The sequence below is a fragment of the Zonotrichia albicollis genome, chromosome 27 (genome assembly GCF_047830755.1).
Source record: "Zonotrichia albicollis isolate bZonAlb1 chromosome 27, bZonAlb1.hap1, whole genome shotgun sequence".
In the NCBI taxonomy this organism is placed as follows: Eukaryota; Metazoa; Chordata; class Aves; order Passeriformes; family Passerellidae; genus Zonotrichia; species Zonotrichia albicollis.
In genome coordinates, this window is record NC_133845.1 from 5,733,358 (window position 1) to 5,757,148 (window position 23,791).

A 23,791-nucleotide genomic window follows, 5' to 3' on the forward strand; every position below is an offset into this window, starting at 1 on the left:
CAAGATACAAATCCTACAGCATTTACATACAGCCTATAAGAATCATTACATTACCATACTGTGTTACATTTTAAACCCCAAAAACTCCTCTTTGGGCCCCTTCTGCCAAGCTGGCAGGGTCTGCTCTAACCCTTGGGCCTGTCTGCAAGCAGAGGGTGTTGTTCCATCAAAAGGGGATCACCTTCAGCCAGCCACACCATTGTTTTCCAGTTGTTCAGTAAGTGAGGTATCTCAAAGCTTGCTTTCATTTCAATCTCACTTATAGTTTATATATTCTCAAAATCTTTTGCCAGACAATCATATTAATAAGGCTTTCCTGTTTCATCTTCCCCAACAGGTTGGAAATGTCTGAGATCAGGGGTGCTGTGAGAGCCACAGCTCACAGCAAAGCTCATAGGGCAGCACAGACTGTGCTGGGGTGAATTGGGACAGCTGGGTTTTACCTCCTGTCCTTTTGCAGCCAGGACATCACAGGGAGTCTGTGCAACCCTGGGCACCAGGCAGCTCCCACAGGTTTGGGGTTGGAGAGGGGAAATCGCTGCTGGTGCAGATGGAACTCCCAGGATGAGGATTAACTGCACAGAGAGGCAGGGGAATAACCCAGAGAGGGGCTGTGCAGGCAGGGGTGGTGCTGCTGGAGATCTGGGCACATCCCTGTGCTACTGCAGGGCAGCCTCATCCCAGCTGTGGGCAGAGGGCTCCAGGGATGAAAGGGCATCAGAGATGAAAAGGACTCCAGGGATCAAATATATTAGGGGCTGCAAAGGGCACCAGGGGGTGTAAAGAGCACCAGGGCTGCAAAGGGATTCAGGGATGAAAGGGCACCAAGGGCTGAAATGGCACCAAGGGTGGCAAAGGGCTCCAAGGTTGAAAGAGCTCCAGGGACTGGAAAGAGCTCCAGGGGATACAAGGGCACCAGGGGCTGCAAAAGGCTGCAGGGCTGAAAGGGCTCCAAGGATGAAAGGGCTCCAGGGATGAAAGATGCCAGGGGCTACAAAGGGCTCCAGGGGCTGGAAATGGCACCAAGGTGCCAAGGGCATCAGGGGCTGCAAAGGACTCCAGAGGCTGGAGAGGGTTCCAGGGGGTGCCAAGGGCTCCAAGACTGAAAGAGCACCAGGGGCTGAAAGGGCACCAGGGATGAAAGAGCACCAGGAGCTGCAAAGGGCTCCAGGGGCTGCCAAGAGCACCAGGACTAAAAGGGCACCAGGGCTGCCAAGGGTGATTCTCCACAGAGCAGCAGGAATTCCGAGCAGGGTGCAATGATGGTATGAGACACCACACAATGGAGATTCTCTGCTTGGATCTCCTGGTGCCCTGCTGCTTGTTTTTCCTGCACACAGCAGCCCCGAGATGCAGGAGCTCTCCAAATGTGGCACCTGTGGATGGTGTCCCTGCCCGTCTGAGGGAAGTTCTGGCCCAGACTGGAGTGGAAGCATCAAACTTCTTGAACTGGAGCTCACACCTGAATCTGGGCTCCTGGAGGATGGAGGAATCAGACAGTTGGTGTGTTGCAGACAGAAAACACCTTTGGGCAAAGCACATTTTTTGGTGAGTCTGCGAGTCTTGAGCATCCCATGGGAAGAGAGACCTGGTACTATGAGAGGAGGGAGATTTATCTGCACCTGGGAGCTGGAGGTGGCATGTTTAAGGGCAGGTTGAGCTGTGAGTGTGTCTGGCACAAGCTGACACAGCTCTCAGACTAGGATAGGTTTCCATTTTCCAGGCAATCGCAGAGGAAAGAGATTGTCTCATTTTCTCATGTACATATATCTGGTCTCCCAGTTGCCAAGGCAACACTGTATATGTTTGCAGGCTGGAAGGATCTGGGGATGGAAAATGAAGCCAGGGAGTGGACTGAGGAGAGAAGTCCAGCAGGAATTTTCCCCATGACTTTTGTGGCCGATTGGCCAGCGCTAATTTAAACCTCTCTCCGGGGATTAGTCATCAAACCTGAGATTTTCGTTTTTATGATTTCAAATCAACTGCAGTGGCTCCTGGGAGGCTTTTTTCATGTTGAAATGAACCTCGTGGAGATGGAGGGGCTGCAGGATGGGAGCCAGCAGGGAGGGGAATTCCATAGAAACACAAACAAGGTACAACATCTCGCTCCAGCCTGTGGAAAGCTGAGCCTCTGGGGAGCAGCAGCCTGGTGCATACCTGCATTTTCCCCTGCAGGATGGACACTGCATTTCAGTGCATGACTGTGGTGTGTCTGCAGCCCCAGGGTTTGGCTTTCTAGGATGCCTCAGGCACAGGGAGAAGGTGCTGAGAAAACCCTGCACATTGTTGTGCCAAGGAAGGTCCTGGCTGCACCTTTGAGAGTCCCATGGCACAACTGAAGGTTCTTAGAGGTTTCTTTTTCTCCCAGGTCTGCAGTCATCATTTCCTGATAGATCTTGCTGCTTCGAGCTTGCACTCTGTGACAGTGTTCACAGGGGTTTTCAGATTGGGGAAGAGACAAGGATCTGACTCCATGTTTCAGAAGGCTTGATTTATTATTTTGTGATATGTATTACATTAAAACTATATTAAAAGAATAGAAGAAAATGTTTCATCAGAAGGCTGGCTAAGAATAGAATAAGAAGGAATGATAACAAAGGTTTATGTCTCAGACTCTCTGTCCAAGCCAGCTGACTGTGATTTGCCATTAATTAGAAACAACCACATGAGACCAATCACAGATGCACCTGTTGCATTCCACAGCAGCAGATAACCATTGTTTGCATTTTGTTCCTGAGGCCTCTCAGATTCTCAGGAGGAAAAATCCTAAGGAAAGGATTTTTCATAGAAGATGTCTGCCACAGCACTCAGGGTGGGCACTGCCCCAGATTTGGAGCATCCCTTGGGCAGGGAAAGCGAATGAACTCTGGAGGGATGTGGGAGCTGTTTTGTGGATGCTTTGAAGAGCTGAAGAAGGACATTGTTGAGAATAAGTAGTTTATTTACGTTCAGTCCTGCTGCACTGCTCAGAAAATCACAGAAGGTTCCTGCATGCTCCAGAGAGGTTTTTGGAGGTTGTGCCTTTTAAATTCTTATTGATTTGAAGGTTTATTTGTATTTCTGTGAGGGTGCTGAGGCCCTGGCACAGGGTCCCAAGAGATGCTGTGGCTGCCCCATCCCTGGAAGTGCCCAAGGCCAGGTTGGATGGGGCTGAGAGCAACTTGGGATAGTGGAAGGTGTCCCTACACGTGACAGGGGATGGGACTGGGTGGGCTTTAAAGTCCCTTCAAACCCAAATTAATGCCAAAATGCCTCAGATTTAGCTTTTCTATTTTTCAGATTCTGTGCTGCTTTAGCATGTTGGTCTGAGCTTCACATCAGGGCATGGTGAGCTCTGTGCACAGAGCAGGGAGACAAAACAATTCCTGCTCCAGCTGGGCACCAAGGACAAATGATCCAAATCTCAGCCCAGGAGCACAAACCCCGTGGGCTGGAGAGAGAAAAACAAGCAGGGTGGGACTGCAGGGGCTAAAGCTGGAATGGGACAATGAACTGCAAGGTGCAAACGGAGCAGAACCAATCCAAGGGAGAGACCCCGGGAGCGCTCGTGCATTTTGGGGCCATTTTGGTTCATCTTGGGTTAATTTTGGGACTATTTTGGTTCATCCTGGGTGCAGCCCTGGCTGGGCTCTTGTGCTGCCCAAGGTGAATCCATTGAGAAGATTCTTTTAATAAATCCTTACTTTATTCTTTAACTCCTCCAGCCTCTGTTCAAGGCCAGCCTGCACAAGGCATCAATTTGGGATTCTACCCTGCAGCCTGAATTGCCCTGGCAGGGCCAGAGCCAGACCCACACAGGCACCTTCATCCTTCCCATCACTCTTTCCCCCACTCTACCTGGCTCTTTGACCCTCCATGGACTCTGTGTGTGATGAAAAAGCCCCTTCAGCTCTTCAAAGCATTTTGGGGGTTTCCTGCAGCAGAAGTGACCTTTTATCCACCTCTACCCCTGCCTGTGAATGGTGATTTGTGCTGCAACTTCAAAACTCCTGGCACAAGGTTGGTGTTTCAGCTGGGCAGCTTCCCCTGGCTTTTTTTCATCTCAAGCAAATAAATAAGGCAAGAACTTCACAAGGAAAGGGAAGCAGAGGAGGTGGCAGTGCCATTCCTGTTGGAAAGCTGGCATTCCCCACCTCTGCTAAATGAGGTTCAGAGAGGACGTTTAGGATGTGGATTTTTAATCTCATCCTTTGATTTCACTGCATCGAGGTTGGGTTTTGCATCCTTTTTTGTTAATCACTTGAGAACAGACTTATAAATAGAAAAACTGCCCAGGAACTGGTGTTCAAAAATCCTTCTTGCATGTAATACAGAATTCAGGGTAAGGGTGGGTAAGGAGATGCTGATGCTGAAATTGATGCCTTGTGAAGGCTGACCTAGAATAGAGACTGGTAGAGCTAAAGAATAAAGCAGGGATTTATTAAAAGGATCTCCTCAATGGATGCACCTTGGGCAGCACAAGAGCCCAGCCAGGGCTGCACCCAGGATGAACCAAAATAGTCCCAAAATTAACCCAAGATGAACCAAAATGGCCCCAAAATGCACGAGCGCTCCCGGGGTCTCTCCCTCGGATCAGTTCTGCTCCATTTGCACCTTGCAGTTCATTGTCCCATTCCAGCTTTAGCCCTTGCAGTCCCACCCTGCTTGTTTTTCTCTCTCCAGCCCACGGGGTTTGTGCTCCTGGGCTGAGATTTGGGTCATTTGTCCTTGGTGCCCAGCTGGAGCAGGAATTGTTTTGTCTCCCTGCTCTGTGCACAGAGCTCAGCATCCCCTGATGTGAAGCTCAGACCAACATGCTAAAGCAGCACAGAATCTGAAAAATAGAAAAGCTAAAACCTGAGGCATCAAAGTCCCCCTGGGATATTTCTCCAACCTCTCCCTTCCCCTCTCAGGTCTCTGGGCCCTTCCCTGCTGGTGACACTGGGCCTTGGGCCAGCTGCAAGGGGCTTGGAGGGGTCTGTCTGTCTGTCTGTCCGTCTGTCCTTAGGGAGACCAGGCTGAGCGGGGTGTGGATGTCTTGGAGCAGCATATGGAGGGTGCTTACAGCCAGAGTGTTTTCAGCTGTTGGGAAAAAGGCTGTAAAATGTGATTCCCACCATTCCAGCCCTCTGGGTTCGGACTACATCAAATTGGGTATTTTGCCTCTGGCACAAACCAAAACCTGATGTGCCAGAGGATGGTAAAGCCCTCACTTAATCCCTTTAATTGCTTAATACCACAGCCAGCAAGGAAATGTGTTCTGATCCCGTTAATCTTTGCTGTGAAAGAAAAGCTTTTGTAATTGTATCCATAGCTCAAAACCCCCTGTTCTTCCCAGAGCCCAAAAACATACCCTTCCCTCCCCATCACCACCAGCACCTTCAGCAGGGTAATGGGAGAGGCAGAAAATTATTGTTTCACTCTTAAAACTCTTAAAAAATAAAAAGAGGTGAAGCACAAGGTCCAGCTGAGCAGGATGGGCAAGGCAAAGGGGCTGCCCCACTTCAGGGGATGCTCCGGGGAGCTGCCTGGATCCCTGCCAAGGTTTTTAGCCCCTCCAGTTTCCAAAGCAGCACACTTCATCCAAAGAGGAAGAGAGGAAAAGCTGGGAGGGAGGAAGGGAGGGTGTTTCTGGTATTGAGCAGCAGTGCAGGGCTATTTCTCTCAGCAGCTGACAGTGTAAATGCATTTCCTGGCAGGCAGCTCGCTCTGTATTAAAATTCTTGATGAAGATTATTAAAGTGTGTTTATGAAAAGCCTGCGAGTGCTTCTTGGACTGTGAGCTGCCTTTTCACAATGACATGTTTGGGTGAGTGCTCAGGGGTTATTAAAACCAGGCTGGCCAAACCCATCCCATCCACTGCTTCAGGTGGGATCACCAAAAACTGAACGGTCCCAGTTTGGTCATAAGGGAACCAGTGTGGGGTGACTGTGGCTGCTGCAAGCTCTGAACCATTCCCCAAAGCCTTGAGTGTGTTCTGTGATTGTGGAATGGATGGAGGGATGGATGGATGGATGGATGGATGGATGGATGGATGGATGGATGGATGGATGGGGGATAGATGATGGATGGATGGATGGATGGATGGATGGATGGATGGATGGATGGATGATGGATGGATGGGGGATGGATGGATGATGGATGGATGGGGGATGGATGGATGGATGGGGGATGGATGATGGATGGATGGATGGATGGATGGATGGATGGATGGATGGATGGATGGGGGATGGATGGATGATGGATGGATGGGGGATGGATGGATGGATGGGGGATGGATGGGGGATGGATGGATGGATGGATGGATGGATGGATGGATGGATGGATGGATGGGGGATGGATGATGGATGGATGGATGGATGGATGGATGGATGGATGGATGGGGGATGGATGGATGATGGATGGATGGATGGATGGATGGATGGATGGATGGATGGATGAGGGATGGATGAGGGATGGATGAGGGATGGATGGATGGATGGATGATGGATGGATGAGGGATGGATGATGGATGGATGAGGGATGGATGATGGATGGATGGATGGATGGATGGATGGATGGATGGATGGATGGATGGATGGATGGATGGGGGATAGATGATGGATGGATGATGATGGATGGATGGATGGATGGATGGGGGATGGATGACCCCCAGGTGGGTCAGGGCTGCAGTGAGGTGCCCAGGGATGCTGTGGTCACTCCATTTTCTCCCCTGACAGGGCCCATGGGGGCAGCTGCAGTGACCCCCCCCTGCACTGGTGCCAGCAAAGCTTTTGGGATATGTTCCATGCTGGAGACAGCCATCAAATTCTAGACACATTAATGTCCCCATGGCAATGCCACCTCCTGTGCTGGCACCTGGAGGTCCTGTCACCCTGTCATCCTGGGCCCCAACCCCCTTTTCTCTATGCTCTTCCCTTCCCAGCCTGAGGTAGGGATTTTTTTCATGTGGGAGATCAGGTTGTATATCTAAATATATGTCCTTACAAAAAAAGAGAAAAAAGTTTCCAAGAACAATGGTGGAAAGAGCCCAAAAATGTGCTAAGAAGGATGAATGCATTAGGCTTGGAGTCCAAGGAAAATATCAGAAGGGTGAATCAGAGAGAAAGAGAGGAAGAGGAAAGAAACAGAAACGTATGGAGTTCTTAAAAAGCCATTTTTTCCTTTTAATGTTCATGGCAGCTTTTCAATTTGAGCTTTGAGTGCTGGAGAAATGTGTCCACTGCTGCTGCCTGGAGCTGTGCTCTGAGGGGATGCAAAGGCATTGTAGCAGTGACACGTTCAATCTGGTTTCAATCCAGCCCCATTCAGAAATACAGCACAGTTTGGTCAGAAGGGACCCTTGGAGGTCACATTCTTAGAGGAACATCCCTTAATTCTTTGGGGTCTTTCTCTGGTTTCCCTCCTGGCTCCTGCTGCCTCTGGCTCATCTCTGTTAAATTCCATGTGTGCTGCAGAGTACCCAGCACATCCTCCTAACCCTGGGGGAGTCAGAGACAGCGTGTCCTGGGCAAACCTGGGATGGTTCTCCTCCTCCAGCAAGTCTAAAGCTCTTCCCCTTGGAGAAAGGTGAATCCTATCTGATGCCAGTGATTTTTGTAATTGTATTCATAGCTCAAAGCCCCCTGTTCTTCCCAGAGCCCAAAATCACACCCTTCCCTCACCATCACCAGCAGCAGCACCTTCAGCAGGGTAAAGGGAGAGGTAGAAAATGCTGGTTTCACTCTTGAAGCCCCTCAAAAATAAAAAAGAGGTGAAGGACGAGGTCCAGCTGAGCAGGAGGTAGGAGCAGGATGGCACTTAGCCATGGCAGGATGGTCCCGGTGCCACCCAGGCCATCCCAGAAGTGCCAGGACAAGGGGGAATGGGTTAAAATTGCCAGAGAGCAGGGTTAGGAGGGATATTGGGAATTGGGAATTGTTCCCTGTGAGAGTGCTGAGGCCCTGGCACAGGGTGCCCAGAGCAGCTGTGGCTGCCCCTGGGTCCCTGGCAGTGCCCAAGGCCAGGCTGGATGGGGCTTGGAGCAACCTGGGACAATGGAAGGTGTCCCTGCCATGGCAAGGGGTGGGATTGGATGAGCTTTAATTCCCTTCCAAACCATTCTGGGATTCTGAGTGCTGATGGAGTGGCCCAGCAGGATGAAATCTGTGGGCAATGCTGAAGGTGTGGGACATTTCCTGGAGCAGGGACAGCACTGTGTCCTCTGCAGGTGGCACCACCCTGGGATTTAGCTGGTCTGATTGTGTTTGCTGCAAACTCAAGCATCAGCCTGGGTGTCCTGGCAGATCTCTGTCCCTTTTGTGCTTTGGGCAGGCTAAATCCAAGTTGTCTTGTCCCTTATCTCCCCCTTTTATTACTGGATCTGTCCCTTCACTCCTCCTGCAGCTCAGACCCCTTCCCACATTATCAAAAGTCCCAGCCTCAGGAGTGCTGATTGCTGAGGGCAGATGAAGAGGCCAGAAAACAAATTATTGTTTTTATCACAAATTTATTGTGATAAAATCTTGATTTTGGTAGCATGAAACAGGAAGAATGAGGGTCAGTGAGGATGGAGTGGTGGCTGCAGGCAGAGGTGGGAGCAGAGCTGGGACACCAAGCCCAAATTCATACCCTGGTGACTGTGACATCCATCAGGGTTAAAGACAATCTGTGTCTCGTTAATCATCTGATATAAACAGAGGGAGACTCACTGCAACAGAGTGGTGTCACTGGATGAATGGCCTGCAGTTGGAAAATAAACATTTCAAGCTCTGTCTCGGCGTTTATTTTTGCTAAATGCCTTCTCTGCACCCGGGTGTTCTGCTCACAGTGGGGAACTACTGCCCCAAATGCATCCCCAGGAGCAATGCTGGAGCAGGGACCTGTGCTGCTGGGGCAGAGATGCACCTAAGAGAGTGCAGGAAAAATCCTGGAGCAGCCACAGTGGGGAACCACTGCCCAAATCCATCCCCAGGCTGTGGGGAGCATCCCCAGGCTGCTGTGTGGAGCAGCCAGAGCAGGCTGCCCTGTTGGGGAAGATGAAACAGGAAAGCCTTATCAATATGATTGCAAATATAGAAACTATAAGTGAGATTGAAATGAAAGCAAGCTTTGAGATACCTCAGTTACTGAACAGCTGGAAAACAATGGTGTGGCTGGCTGAAGGTGATCCCCTTTTGATGGAACAACACCCTCTGCTTGCAGACAGGCCCAAGGGTCAGAGCAGACCCTGCCAGCTTGGCAGAAGGGGCCCAAAGAGGAGTTTTTACGGTTTAAAATGTAACACAGTATGGTAATGTAGTGATTCTTATGGGCTGTATGTAAATGCTGTAGGATTTGTATCTTGTACTAGATTGGTTAGTGAGAATTAGAATATTCAACACCAAAGATGATTTATTGTATTGTAACGGGAGCTTCGGTCTCTTACGCCCTTTTACTCTCTTACGCTTTTGCTCTCTTACTTTTTTACTCTCTTACCCTCTCATCCTCTCTCCCCCTCTCTTCTCTCAGGCCTGCTCTGAGCTGTGGCTGGCAGCTCCCAGCAGGGCCCTTTGCAATAAACCCCAAGTACCAGCCCTGGCTGCAGAGATCTCTCGTCTCTGTCCATCCCCACTGTCCTACCCCCAACGCTCCTACAGTGCCCTGGGTGGTTTCATGCTTTAACTGAGAGCTAGAGGGTTTCTCTCCTGGTATCCCCTGGGTTTTAGCAGGTGGGAGGTGCAGCATGGTTGGGCTTGGGCAGGGTGGCATCCCTGGAATCCCAGTCTGTGGTCAGCTGTGACCCAGGGAAGTGGCACTTGTGTCTCCACTGCTGCATTTCCACAAACCACAGTTGTTTTTTCTTCAAACCTCTCGTTGCAGTTGAGGTTTTTTCCCTCCCCACTTCCCTGTGCACAAAACCATCAGCTGCAGTCTGGAATTACCCCAATATGTCTTTATTCTGATTTATTAACCTGGTTATTGTACAGATGATTAGAGACATGTTTGGGGAGATTTTACCACCTCAGAGCAGACATGAAGCTGCTACAGGGCAGTTAATCCTTTATAAATATGGTTTTAATCATGCCACATTTCACACACAAGAACTGTCCTATTCCCTGTAATGGATAACTGGAAACCTCAGTATAAAGAATTTAATTTCAAGTTATTTTTTTTCCCACAGGCTCATTAACTTCTGCTGCTCAGGAGATATTAACAAAACCACAAGTGCACAGCTCAGCTCCAATATCCAACCCTTCCACATCCCACCAGGATCCCAGCTGGTGCATTTGCTGTACAAGGATCTCCACATGGAGAGGGATTTGCTGAGCCCTGAGCAGGTGAGTGGATTTTGCTGCATCAATGGACCTGTTACCTTATTATTATTTTTTTTTACCATATCTCAGTGCACCTTGTTCCACCTTTGCTGTGCTGCCTGTTGGGGTTGCAAGAAGCTGGAAATACAACACATCCCCCCTGCTGTGACATCAGGAATAATAAATTCCATTAGAAATGGCATTTTGGGCTTCAGGTTTCTGCTGGTGAGAAGAAAGCTATGCTTGCTAGGAAAATAAATGACATAAACTCTGGCTTTTCCTGTGCTTGCTGACTTGCCATGCCATCCTGCCTGGTTCCCATCCAGCCACTCCCCAGGACCGGCTGCTTACAGGAGAAGACAGGTTGAGAAAAGAAAAAATTTCCACTAAATTAAATTATTCGAGCTGGAAAAATAAACTCTTGGCACAGCCTGAAGCCAGTGCCTGCCTGCTGCCTGCCCAGCTCAGCAGGAGATGCTGCCATGCAGCAGGAGAGCTCCCTGCCATCCCAGCTGTGCCAGGGAAATGCAGATGTGGGGGAGCCCCCAGTATCACTGGCCAGGGGTCTATGTACAGACCACAAATGGGACAGGCTGCTGTGGAACGTGCCTTGAGCTGTTTGATTTTCCAGCATCAGTCTCATTCCATGGTTATGACAAAGGGAAGATGCCACCAGCTCACATCCCAGGCAGCAGACACAGAACTCAGTGTTACAACTCACTTTATAAGCTTCTTGACCAATCACACACAGCAAAAGCACATTGACAGTAGTTCTATCCAACCACCATAAGTGCACATACCTTTGGTTAAACAATATTGGCTTATTTCAAATACAATACCTGCTTGTAAGCCTTAAAACACAATGCACAGAGCTCCATTATTAAGTTTTAGCCTTCCTAATATCTTGCTAGATAAACTTTTCTGTAGCTTAGAGAGCTATTCAGACAAGTGTTAATACACAGACCATTATTCTATTTGCCCTATCTTTTCTACAGTTTAAATAATTTTTCTGCTGACCCATCTCATGGCTGCTGCTTAGCTCTGCTCACAGTTCTGTTGTCTCTGAAGCCTGAATCTTGCATCTTTCCCAAAACCCTCTAATTTTGTGGATTCCCACAACCAGCACCCCGTGGCCCTGTCCCCAGAGTGCCACTCCCTCCAGTGTCCCCAGGGCTGGCTGGCAGGGAGGGGACAGCAGCCCCCTTTGCCCTGGCACTGCTGGGAGCCCTGGCTGCCCCCCCTGTGTGGCTCTGTTGTGTCTGGGGCTCCACACTGGGGGATTTTGTCCCCATCCCTGCCCTGCCCTTCTCCCCCAGCCCCCGGGCAGGGAGGACAAGGGGACATTCTTTGGAGAACACTGGGGGATCTCAGAGCAGGGCAGCCAGCCCACACTGCCCTCCACACCTGGGTCACGCTGGGCTCTGGCATTTTTGGGACTGTCTGGGCACCACAATGAGCTGAGCAGGGTGAGGAGATGGGGTCAGGGCTTGGGCAGCCAGGCAGAGGGGACATCCCACAGACCCTGCAAGCAGCACTGCAGGTCTGGAGCAGCCCAGGGAGCCAAGGCTGAGGGCCTGAGCCATTCCCTGCTGGCTTTGCAGTGTCCCCCTGGCACCCCACATCTGTGGGAGCCCCACAGCCCCACGTGCTGTTTGGTTTGGAATGAGGGAGACGCTGTCTGCAGAGTTTTCCAAAATCCACCTTCTAAACTTCCCCATTCATGGCCTTCATCACACCCAGCAGGTCCCAGCAGGTCAAATATTCTGGTGGCCAGGTGCTGCTTGCGTGCCTGGAAGGATGTTGGTGGGTGGGTGGGATGCTGGGTGATGTGACCGTGTTCACAGGGGTTCTTGAATGAGGGAAGAGACGAGGATCTGACTCCATGTTTCAGAAGGCTTGATTTATTATTTTATGATATATATTATATTAAAACTATACTAAAATAATAGAAGAAAAGGTTTCATCAGAAGGCTGGCTAAGAATAGAATAGCAATGAATGATAACAAAAGCTTCTGTCTTGGACAGAGAGTCTGAGCCAGCTGACTGTGATTGGCCATTAATTAGAAACAACCACATGGACCAATCACAGATGCACCTGTTGCATTCCACAGCAGCAGATAACCATTGTTTACATTTTGTTCTTAAGGCCTGTCAGCTTCCCAGGAGGAAAAATCCTAAGGAAAGGATTTTTCATAAAGCATGTCTGCGACAAGGTGAGCCCTGCCCTTCCTGCCCCTCTGCCCGGGATCACGGCTGTTTCCACTCTCCCTTCCTGCAGGAGATGAGCTCTGAAAGGCTCCCAGTGGCCATGGCACAGGGTGTGGAGGGCACCAGGAGCCCGGGGAGGATGCAGGGGCTGCAGGGTGAGTGAGGATGCCCACGAGTTGCTGTGGAAATGTGGAAAGAAAAGAGTGAAAAGCCATTTAGCCCAGCCAAGGATGGAGTGCTCTCCATCCATGCAGACCTTTCCTTCATGACATATTTACTGTTTAAATGTTAAAATGTGAGTTTTGCACAGCTCAAATCCCAGCAAGACCAAGACCTGAAGAAGGGGGGAAGCAGAGTGGAGCAGGGCTCGGTGGGTTTATGTCCCCCTGCTTTGGGCTAGGGCTGGGCTCTGTGTAGGGAAGAAGGTGAGACCCCATCTGTGGGAGAAACAAGACTTGGCCCTCCTGGGTCAGGCTTAGGAGGGCCAAAAGCAGCTGCTGTGCAAAACCTCTGGGATTTTTTCCCTTTTATCCCATCACTAAAACCTCACCTCTGGAGTTTTTCCCACCAACCTTCCTCTGCACAAGCAGGAACTTCCCTGAGGGTGGCCAAATTTCCACCACGGCTTTCCAGGGGATTCCTCCCCCGTTCCTGCTCAGCTCTCTCCCTGCCTGTGCAGCTGTGGAGCAGGGATGGTGCAGGGCCAGCTCTCCCCACGGGTTTGCAATAAAGCTGTCGGCAGCGGCGGGGCTGGGGATGCGATTTGGGAGGCAGAGCTTCCCTCCATCCCTCCATCACCGCCTGATGGGGGCCAGGGACAGAGCTGGCACTGCTCCCACCTGAGGAGCGGCCAGAGCGAGCCAAGATGTCTGGTGAGGAGGAAGAGGCTGTCTGTGAGCACCGAGGGGAGCCCTGCACAGACCCTCTGCCCCATGCAGCTTCCCAAAGGCATTCCCAGAGCCAGGAGCAGGCAGACACGTGTCTGGATCTCCAGAAAAAAGAGAAACCCTAACCCAAAGCTTAACCATAAACCTAATCCTGACCCTAACCCACACCCAAAGTCTAACCCTAACTCCAACACTAAACCTAATCCCACAGCTAGGAGAATGTAGAAAATTCTCTGGACCGCCATTAGAAAGAGAAAGCCTAATCCTAAACCTACGCTGAACACTACTCATAATCCTAACATACAACCTAACCCTAAGCTGAACCCTACTCATAATCCTAAAACACAACCTAACCCAAAGTCTAACCCTAAAACTCAAATTAGTACTAACCCTAATCCTAATTCTAACCCAAATCCTAATCCTAATTCTAATCACAAACCTAAACAAAATCCGAAATGTAAACCTAACCATAATCCTAACCCTAACGGTAAACCTCACCCTAACCCTAAACCTAACCCTAACGCTAATCCTAACCTTAGACCTATACCTAATCCTAACCCTACTCCTAATGGTAATTTAACTCTAATCCCAATCCTAATCCTGAGCCTAACCCTAACACCAACCCTAACCTTAAACCTATATCTAATCCTGACCCTAATGCTAACTCTAACCCTAATACTAATCCTGACCTCAATCCTAACTCCAACCCTAATCCTAACACTAACCCTAACCCTAAACCTAACCCCAACCCCAACCCCAACCCTAACCCTATCCTAATCTTAACCCAAACCCTAATCCTAACCCTAAGCCCTAAGGACCATCAGCCCTGCACGTGCCAGGGACATTTTTGCCCCTTCCCAACGTGTCCTTGCACTGTGCATGGGGAAACTGAGGCAGGGGGTTCCCAGAGGGGATGCTCCACAACCCCTCAGTCTCAGCAGCAGAACCCCTCAGTCCCACAGAATGTGCTGAGGAAATGAGGAATTTCCATCCTGCCAAAAATTCAAACGTTTCAGACTGTGTGGGACTCGTCTTTAAATAGAGAAGTTTGGAATTTCACCTACAGAGGAGAAATTTCCTCTTGTCTTTACAAGTAAAACTGAATACAGGAGAGGAATAAGGCACAGCACAAGGGCTGACCCTCCCCAGACACCACACTCAGAACCCTGCAGAAGTATTCTCTGAAGAGGTTTTCATCAAACCAAAATGTGCCTGCAAAATTCTGTCTGCTAAAACTCAGTTCAGCTGGAAAAACACTGTCTAGCTTTTCCCCTTGAAGTTATCTCCCTAGACCTCATACAAAGCCTTATTTTTTCACTCCTTTCTGAGATGGTCTCCACTTCTCCATCTCAAGGTGCCCACAAATCATTATTTTATTCTCTTTTTTTTCATTCCTTAAATTTCCTTCCTTGTAAAAAAATCATTTAATTTCCTTCTCTTTTTAATTTCATTACAATTGCCTCTGTTCCTGCTGTGGGTTTGATTCACTCTCAGATGTCCCTGAGCTTCTCAGTGAGTTTCAGAACCAGAAACATGTTTTCAGAAAGGAATTTTTGTATTTGGCACTGGAGATGCTGCTGAAATTATTCACCACATGAAATAAAGCAGTCATGAGGTATCTCTGAAAATTCAAAGAGAGGGAAAAATGGGATAGGGATGAGATAGGGATGGGATAGGGATGGGATGGGATGGGATGATTGGTGATGCTCTCAGCCCACAATACTCCTGGGAAGCTTTAAAGGCCTGGAGACAGTTGTGTGCATGGAAGCAGCTCCTGCCTCATGCCCTGGCATGTCCTGGGAAATTGGGATGTTAATCTGGACCTTTCTGCTTCAGTCCTTGTCTCTCAGGCACACGGTGGGATTTTTGGAGTTGTCCTGTGCAGGGCCAGGGTTTGAGCTGGATGATCCTTGTGGGTCCCTTCCAGCTGAGCACATTCTGCAGTTCTAATCTGTGTTTCCTGTGTTATTTCTGTTCATCCTGGTACCCAGGGAATGCTGGGGTCAGGAGGAGCTCTGGCCCTTTCCAGAGGCCTTGGCAAGGGATGGAGAGGTATTTCTGCATCAGCTGGGGTCACTGGGAGATCCAGGCTGACTTTCTCATGGGAAGAGCAGCCTTGGTCAGTCTGAGTGACCCCTCCTGTGTGGATTTGTGCATTTGGGGCTGGGTGGGCTCTTATTTCCTTGGTGCATTCACCTCTGCCTCTCTCACAAATGTAAATCCTGTGTGAGACCCAGCACTGGATGCTTTATCAAAGCAAGATGAAGAGGCACCAAAAGAGCAAAAATTAATAGTTAAGGGGATGAGGATGGGTTCCAAATCATCATTTTGGTGATCCTGACATCTCTGCTCCCATGGCAAACACTGGCCCTGGGGGAAGGGAAGGGAAGGGAAGGGAAGGGAAGGGAAGGGAAGGGAAGGGAAGGGAAGGGAAGGGAAGGGAAGGGAAGGGAAGGGAAGGGAAGGGAAGGGAAGGGAAGGGAAGGGAAGGGAAGGGAAGGGAAGGGAAGGGAAGGGAAGGGAAGGGAAGGGAAGGGAAGGGAAGGGAAGGGAAGGGAAGGGAAGGGAAGGGAAGGGAAGGGAAGGGAAGGGAAGGGAAGGGAAGGGAAGGGAAGGGAAGGGAAGGGAAGGGAAGGGAAGGGAATTCACATTTTCCCTGGAGGCTGAGGATGCTCGTAGGGCTGACAATCCCAATGAACCCCAGAGCCCCCAGTGCAGCTGACAGCTCGGCTGGGAACAGACACAGCCCCATCCTGCCCTAATGTTGTTGTTGGCAGGCAGGCCTGGAGGCCTCCAGGTTGCATTTGTCAAGAGCACAAGCTCAGGAAAATTGTTCTCATCTGAACAAACACCATCAGTTGCTGCCAGCTGTGGCAGTGCCCCAGCAGAGGGTTCACAGGGCTGGGCCTCTTCCCCAGCCTGGGCTACTGGTTTAACTGGAAGGCCAGGAGGACTTGTCTCACTCTAGGGGATGCTTTCAGGGGGTGTTTTGTTGCTCATCTCTCTCCAGCTTCCATCCAGGTGAAGGAATGGGGTCACTGTGAACACCTGTGGGAACCCAGGAAATTCCTCTGGCTGCCCTGGAGGACTCGAGACCCTGCCCAGGGGGCTTGGCCCCTGTGCCTTTGATTTAGTCCTTGGAAAAAACAATTACCAACCTTATATGAAGAATTACAAGCCACAAAAGTTTAAGTAGAATGATAGTGAATTTATCACAGGGTGAAAAATAGATTTTTGGGGTTTTTAGAATGGAGGTTCAGGGGGCAAGATGGAGGAATCTGGGCATGTCCAGCCTTTCTTCTTCTCCTTCTTGGCCTCCATCTTCTGCTGTGATGTTGGCACTTTTGGATTGGTTTAGAGTAGAAGCTCACTGTCTAACATAGGTGATAGGTATTGGGAAGTGATTGCAAACATTGTGCATGTAGTTTTACGTATAAAAAGATAACACTGCCCTGGGGGCAGGCAGAGTGCCTGGACTGACCTGCTGAGTGGACCTCAGCTGGACAGGAGAAAGAATTTTATAGATAAGAAACAATAAACAACCTTAAGACCAAGAAATTAAGAGCTCTGACTCCTTCTTCGAGTACTGGGCTGGGAAAAGAGGCTTTGTGACACTTCTCTGCCAGAGGGAAACCCGAGGAGCAGCCCCTGTTATGGGGCAAAGCTCCATCCCAGCACCACCAGAGCTCCTGCAGGCCTGGCCTTGTCCCCACGGGCCCAGTGCAGCACCCAGCCAGCCCAAAGTGTCTGTGGGGTGAAACACCACACACCCAGCCAGCCCAAAGTGTCTGTGGGGTGAAACACCACACACCCAGCCGGCCAAAAGTGTCTGTGGGTGAAACACCACACACCCAGCCGGCCAAAAGTGTCTGTGGGGTGAAACACCACACATCCAGCCGGCCCAAAGTGTCTGTGGGTTCAGCACCAAGGCCCAGACAAGCTCAGGCACACCCTGTCCAGCTTTATTGGTGATATTCCAATACCCTCAGCCCTCTCCCTGCAAGGAGGACATGGTTTCCCAGGGCTCAGAGCGTGGCTGTGCTGTGAGCAGGGCCATGCTGGCACATGTGCTGTCCCCATGTCCCTCAGCCAACCCAAACAGCACCGAGTGACCCAGTAACATATTTTATATTGCATTAAAATGTCATCTGCTCTTCACAGTGCTGCCTGCTGGGTGTCTGTTGCACAGGAATCTCTGTGCCCTGAGAAGAGGGTGCCTCTGGGCCCCAGGAGATCTGAAAATTTCTTCTCTGTGTCTTGGCCAGCTCACAGAGCAGAGCTGGGCTTCTTTATGTACAGTGGGAACGTCACCATTTTGGGATGGGATGTCTCAATCTCTGTTCTCTGGTCAGGTTTGTTGCATGGTGAGCATTTAATGGGAAAACTGGGCAGTTTTTCTTCCCTAAAAAACCCTCCTGGCTGCAGCTCAACCCAGCCCTTACTCCCTGCTCTCGTATAGCTTTGATCTGTTCCTAATTGCCAGAAAAAAGCCAAACCCCACCTGCTTCCTACCACCCACAGGCAGCCCACCAGGCCCACTCTCCAGGTTTAAACTCACCTCTTATTGCTGCTACTCTCTCTGTAAGACATTTTCAAAGTGTCTGACAAAAATAAAATACTCCAAAACCTGCCAGAAGGGGAAACCTGCAGCTCTCAGGGCATGAAGGATGTCCATGGCTTCAGAGCATCTCCACCTCTCTGGGTACCCCCTGGCACCAAGGCATGGAGGGGGCAAGAAAGGCCCCAAAATGACTTCAAATGTGAGTAATTTTTCCTCCTTTAAACCCCACCGTGGGTCTCTCATCAGTGCAAGGAAATGCATCTGCGTTTCTCTTTTATTTGGTGATTAAAAAATGGGGCAGCTGGGGCCACTCATTGCTGACCTGGAGGAAAGCAGGAGGCTTATAAAAACCCTGAGTGCTGCAAGAATTATGAGGTAATTAAAGAAAAATTCAGGCTAGAGCTGGGACCGTGTCAATAAAAGCAGGAGGAACTGATGTCAGCCCCATGCAGGATGTGGGGACTGAGGCTCTGCTCTCTGCTCCTGGTGCTGAGCTCCTGGTGGTGCTGAGCTCCTGGTTCCCCCTGGCTGGGATTTGGGAATTCAGGACACAGAACAGATTCTGAGGCTGGGTGAGCTCTTATTTCCTTGGTGCATTCACCTCTCTGCCTCTCTCACAAATGTAAATCCCATGTGAGACCCAGCAGTGGATGTTTTATCAAAGCAAGGTGGAGAGCCACCAAAAAAGCAAAAGTTAATGGTTAAAGGGGTGAGGATGGGTTCCAAATTCCCATTTTGGGGTTAAGAGGCCTGGATTTAAGGGGAAAGCATATTTTGCTGGCCACAGATTAAACCAGGGAGAAAAATGGAAGGCATAGGTTGGATATTAGGAAAAAAATTTCACTGAAAGAATAACAAAGCACTGGAATGCTCTTCCCAGGGAGGTGGTAGAATCACCATCTCTGGATGTGTTTAAAAAAAGACTGGGCATGGCACTTGGTGCTATAGTTAAGGTGTTAGGGCATAGGTTGGACTTGATGATCTTAGAGGGCACTTCCAACCTCATTATTCTGTGATTCTGTAACATCCACCAAGTACGTTCCCATCCCCACAGAACCCTCACGTGTCCCTGCAAGCCCTGCCCAGAAAAACCCTTCTGGGGCAGTCAAGGGAAGGTTTCCCCTGTCAACTCTCCCCTAATAATTTCTATCTTCATTAATAAATTTTCCCTATTTGGGACCTGTGATGGTGTTCACAGGGGTCTCAGGTTGAGGGAAGAGACAAGGATCTGACTCTGTGTTTCAGAAGGCTGATTTATTATTTTATTATATATATTATATTAAAACCATACTAAAAGAATAGAAGAAAGGATTTCATCAGAAGGCTGGCTAAGAATAGGACAGCAAAGAATGATAACAAATATTTGTGGCTCAGGCTCTCTGTCTGAGCCAGCTGACTAGCCATTAATTAATTAATTGGTCTCATGTGGTTGTTCCTAATTAATTGGCCATTAATTAGGAACAACCACATGAGACCAATCACAGATGCACCTGTTGCATCCCACAGCAGCAGATAATCAATGTTTACATTTTGTTCCTGAGGCCTCCCAGCTTCTCAGGAGGAAAAATCCTAAAGAAAGGATTTTTCATAAAAGATGGCTGTGACAGGGACCCAAGCTGTGACTTCACCCTTGAGAGAATCTCAGGTTTTTTGCCTCTTTTCAGGGTCTTTATTCAAATATAAGGCCTTAATGAGAATGATATGGGGAAGCAATCCAGCTTCACTGCTTTGTTTCCTGAATATTTCCATCCCAGCTGATGGTATCAGGTTGGTGGGTGTGGGTTTTTCCCCTTTTATGAATGAACATAATAGTTTTGCAGAAAGGGAGGTGTGAGCTTGGATGTTTTCATCCTTGGATTTTTGTGATCATTAATAAAGCCTGCAGTGCTTTCTGTAAGCACAAGCCAAAAATTTGGGATGTAACAACTTCCTAGTGGAAAAGAGGATTTTTTTTTTCCAAACTATAAGGTTTTGTAAAGATGACACCTTGATCCTGATAAATTCTTTTCACTTTATTTCCAGCTTTTTGTCTTCCTCTTGTAAAAACACTTGCCAGGTATATATTTAGATATATATTTATAATAGATATATATATATATATCATATATATATATATATATATATATATATATCATGCCTGCTTTAAACAAATTGTTAATTAATTTAATGAAATATTTCTGCCTGGTTAAGAGAGAAAAAGTGCAGCTATCTGTCACTGAAAGGGATTTTTCTGTGAGCTCCTCTTTGCTCTGCACAAAATCAGGTGAGCACATGAGATTTACCACATCCCCCGGTCACCCCAGCCTGGGATGGGGGCACCCAGGGAGGGGGCAGGAGCCAGATCCTTGTGATGAATTCCAGCTGATTTTCCAGCCTGAGCTGTCCAGCCACTCCTGTTGGATTATAAACTGGAACTTTTACAGGCTGTCTGTGGGGTTTGTGGCTTCCTTTCCCTCTCTCTGTCTCCAAAGTCCATGATTCTTAATAAATCATCCTCTAGCCTGAGCTGAGTCTTGCTGTTTTAAGTTTAACTAGATTATTTTTTTGCTGATAAGCCAGACTTTGAATTCTACCCAAGATCACGGGTTGGGGCCCATAATATCATGGAGGAGAGGCTGTTCTGGTGATCCATCACATGCAGGGGAGCAGCAGCAAGCTCTCAGCTTTCCCTTAGATCAGCAATTAAAGGCACAGCACTGATGGAGCTGGTGAGAGGGAAGAGTCAGGGCTCCCACCAGATCTGTGGAAAATGGACTGGGATGACAGGAAAATGTTGTGTTATACATCTATTTATTGCACTGCATCAGTGCCAACAACTTCCTGAGGCTTTGATCCTGACTTCACTCCAAATTTCTCCTCTTCCGTCCAAACAGACCCAAATCCACCCAAGGGTGGGATTGACGTGGAGCAAAGCATTGAGAGAACCTGCTACACCCTCTTGTTGTTTCCCTCATTCTTCTTTGCCACCACCCTAACACCACAAAAATTTATTTTCCTGGACAGCTCCAGGCAGATGTGTCACGTTTAAATCCATCATGATCCCATCCTTGTTCTTGCAGCCAGTGCCTGAGCTCCTCTCCCAGTACTGCTGTTGACTTTGGCCTCCTCCTCAGAGCTCAGCCCAGCTCCCATCACATCCCACAGAGGTGTCCAATGTGTTCCTGTAGGATTAACCCTGTGGGGTTGGCACAAAGGGAGGAAAATGATGAATCTGACTCCATATTCTTAGAAGATTATATTATATTATATTATATTATATTATATTATATTATATTATATTATATTATATTATATTATATTATATTATATTATATTATATTATATTATATTATATTATATTATATTATAATCATACCATGTCATATCATATTATGCTATACTAAAACTAAACTAAAGAATAAAGAAAGGATAATTACAGAAGGTTTAACAAGATTCTAAAGAAAAACCTGTGACTCGCTCCAGTCCTGACACAGCTGGACCATGATTGGCCATTAAGTTAAAACAATTCACAGGAAACCAATCAAACACCCACCTGCTGGATAAACAATCTCCAGACCACCTTCCAAAGCAGCAAAACACAGGAGAAGCAAATGAGATAATATTGTTTTCCTTTTTCTCTGAGGCTTCTCAGCTTCCCAGGAGAAGAATCCTGGGCAAAGAGGATTTTTCAGAAAATATGATGGTGCCTGGGGAGCACTGACTTTGACCCTCATTCATGGAGAAAGTTTCCCAGACTTCAAGATAGACTGGAATCCACAATAGTGTGAAATAGATTATAGAGAGTAGTGGAGGTGTATCACTTGGTGAGAAATTGACGTTTGGGGATTTTTTGTGTGGTGTGGATGGAAGCAAGATGGAGGACACAGGGTGTTCTCCTGAATTTCTTCTTCTTCCTTCTTCTTCTTGGCTTTGGGTGGCATTTTGTAATTGGGCAGAATTGCAGCTCTTCGGTATCAGTTATTGGGCTAAAAGGGAAAATAATCTAGGAGTCAGTTCTTAATTGGATACTTTAGTCTTAAAAGACCTTGTAACAAGAGATTGTTGGCCATTTTGTGCCTTCTAATGAAAGGCTGCAGAACTCATGGTTGTGAGACTGTTTCACTGATAAGAAATAATAAACACCTGAGTCTGAACATGGACTGCCACCTCAAGTGCCTTCAATACAGACCCAGCCTGATTCAATGGTTCCCCAGCCTGACTCATTCTCCCAGTTTAGGTTTTGGGATTTTCAGTGCGTTGCTGATGGAAGCAAGATGGAGGGCACAGTGTTTGTCCTGGGTTTCTTCTTCATGCTTCTTCTTCCCTCTTCTCCATGGGTTTGGGTGGCATTTTGTAATTGGGCAGAAAAGTCCCCAATTGCGGGTTCTGTGGGGTCAGTTACCAGGTTAAAAGGGAAAATAATATCCTATTAATTGGATAGTTTAGTCTTAAAAGACCGTGTACCAAGAGACTGTTGGCCATTTTGTGCCTTGCTGCTAAACTCATGATTGTGAGACTATTTCACTGACAAGAAATAATAAACACCTGAGTATGAACAGGAACTACTGCCTCATGTGCCTTCAATCCAGACCCAGAGAAACCAATGGCTCCCCAGCCTGACTCATTCTCCCAGTTTAGCCACACAAACCCCATCCTGCAGTCCCAGCACCCCCCTGCATGGGGATGGCACATTTTTTATCTCACTTGGCCCAGCAGGCCACACATTACTGCAGTGCAGGGGTCGGGAGGCAGCTCCCAGAGTCACACACATCAGTCAGATTGCTGTGTTGGGAAATCTGTGCTGCTGCCCAGCTGGGGGCTGGAGACCAGCCAGGGGCTCTGTGGGAAGGCAAGATGGAAGACACGGTGAAGCTCTGCCTTCATGGGAATTTGTCTATCTTTTGCTTTTTTTTTTTTTTTTTTGTTTAGTTTTTCTTTTTGGGGGAAGTTTTAATCCACCACGATGCCATTTTTGGTTTTGTGCAGCTGAGGCAGGTCAGGGGCTGTGAGCTGGAGGCATCTGTGCTGTCCATGCTGATTCCTGATGCAGCACCAGCACCTTCCCCTCGGAGAGTTCTTCAGGAGATCAGTGTGGCTGGGCCCAGCTCAGGTGTGGGCTGTGCTCCTCTCCTTTGAATCACCTTGCAGGGACACTAGCAGATCCCCTGTGGGATCTGGGGGGTCCTGGATGCCCTCCCAGCTCTCCTCACTGCAGCCATCACTTCATGATTGAATTCCCAAGGTGGATCCCTCAAGGAGGGGGAGAGCTGCACCACGTATCTGCTGATGGATGTGTGTTTTCCTTGGCCTCCTCTGCCTCGTGGCTGCTGGATAGTTATCTGAGTGATGAATTCATCTGCCCAGGGACCCCTGAATCGTGGGGCAGAGGGAAAGCATCTGTCAGAGCAGCTTGGCGTGAGGGAGAAGGAACAACAGAGAGGAGAGGGGTGGTGGTTGCACATCAAAGCCGTGTCTCTCTTTTCCAAGCCCATATTTCTCCTAGCCTATCTCCTGGATTCCATCTGGCTGTGCTGAAAGCAGGCACAAGCCAGGGGCCTGGTGTGTTCCAGGCAGAGTTTTTGAATTCCAGCTCTGCTGGGCATGCAGCTTTCCTCATTGCCCGCCCTGCCAGGGGTGGTTTTTCCATGGCAGTGCTGCAGCTCCAGGGCACTGCCACAGGGGAATGTGACAGGAATTCCTCTGACTGCCCTGGAGGCTCAGAGACCTTGGCTTGGAGTCAAAGACACCTGTGCCTTTGATTTTAGCCCATGGAAACAATTACCAACTTTGTGTGAAGGGTTACAAGCCACAAGAGTTTGAATTGAATGACAGTGAACTAATCATGGGGTGAAAATGTAGAATTTTGGGGGTTTTAGAATGGGGGTTCAAGAGGCAAGATGGA

At 48.7% G+C, this 23,791-nt stretch overlaps 1 long non-coding RNA gene across 1 annotated transcript in view; it reads left to right on the plus strand.

Annotated features, from left to right (window-relative positions):
• The first annotated feature begins 1,222 nt into the window (after positions 1-1,222).
• LOC113459981 (uncharacterized) overlaps positions 1,223-23,791 on the plus strand; it is a 28,348-nt gene continuing 5,779 nt past the window's right edge. The window contains exons 1-2 of the long non-coding RNA XR_003381592.2: positions 1,223-1,548; positions 10,122-10,278. This is a non-coding gene — a long non-coding RNA (uncharacterized LOC113459981). The remainder of the gene's footprint in view (positions 1,549-10,121; positions 10,279-23,791) is intronic.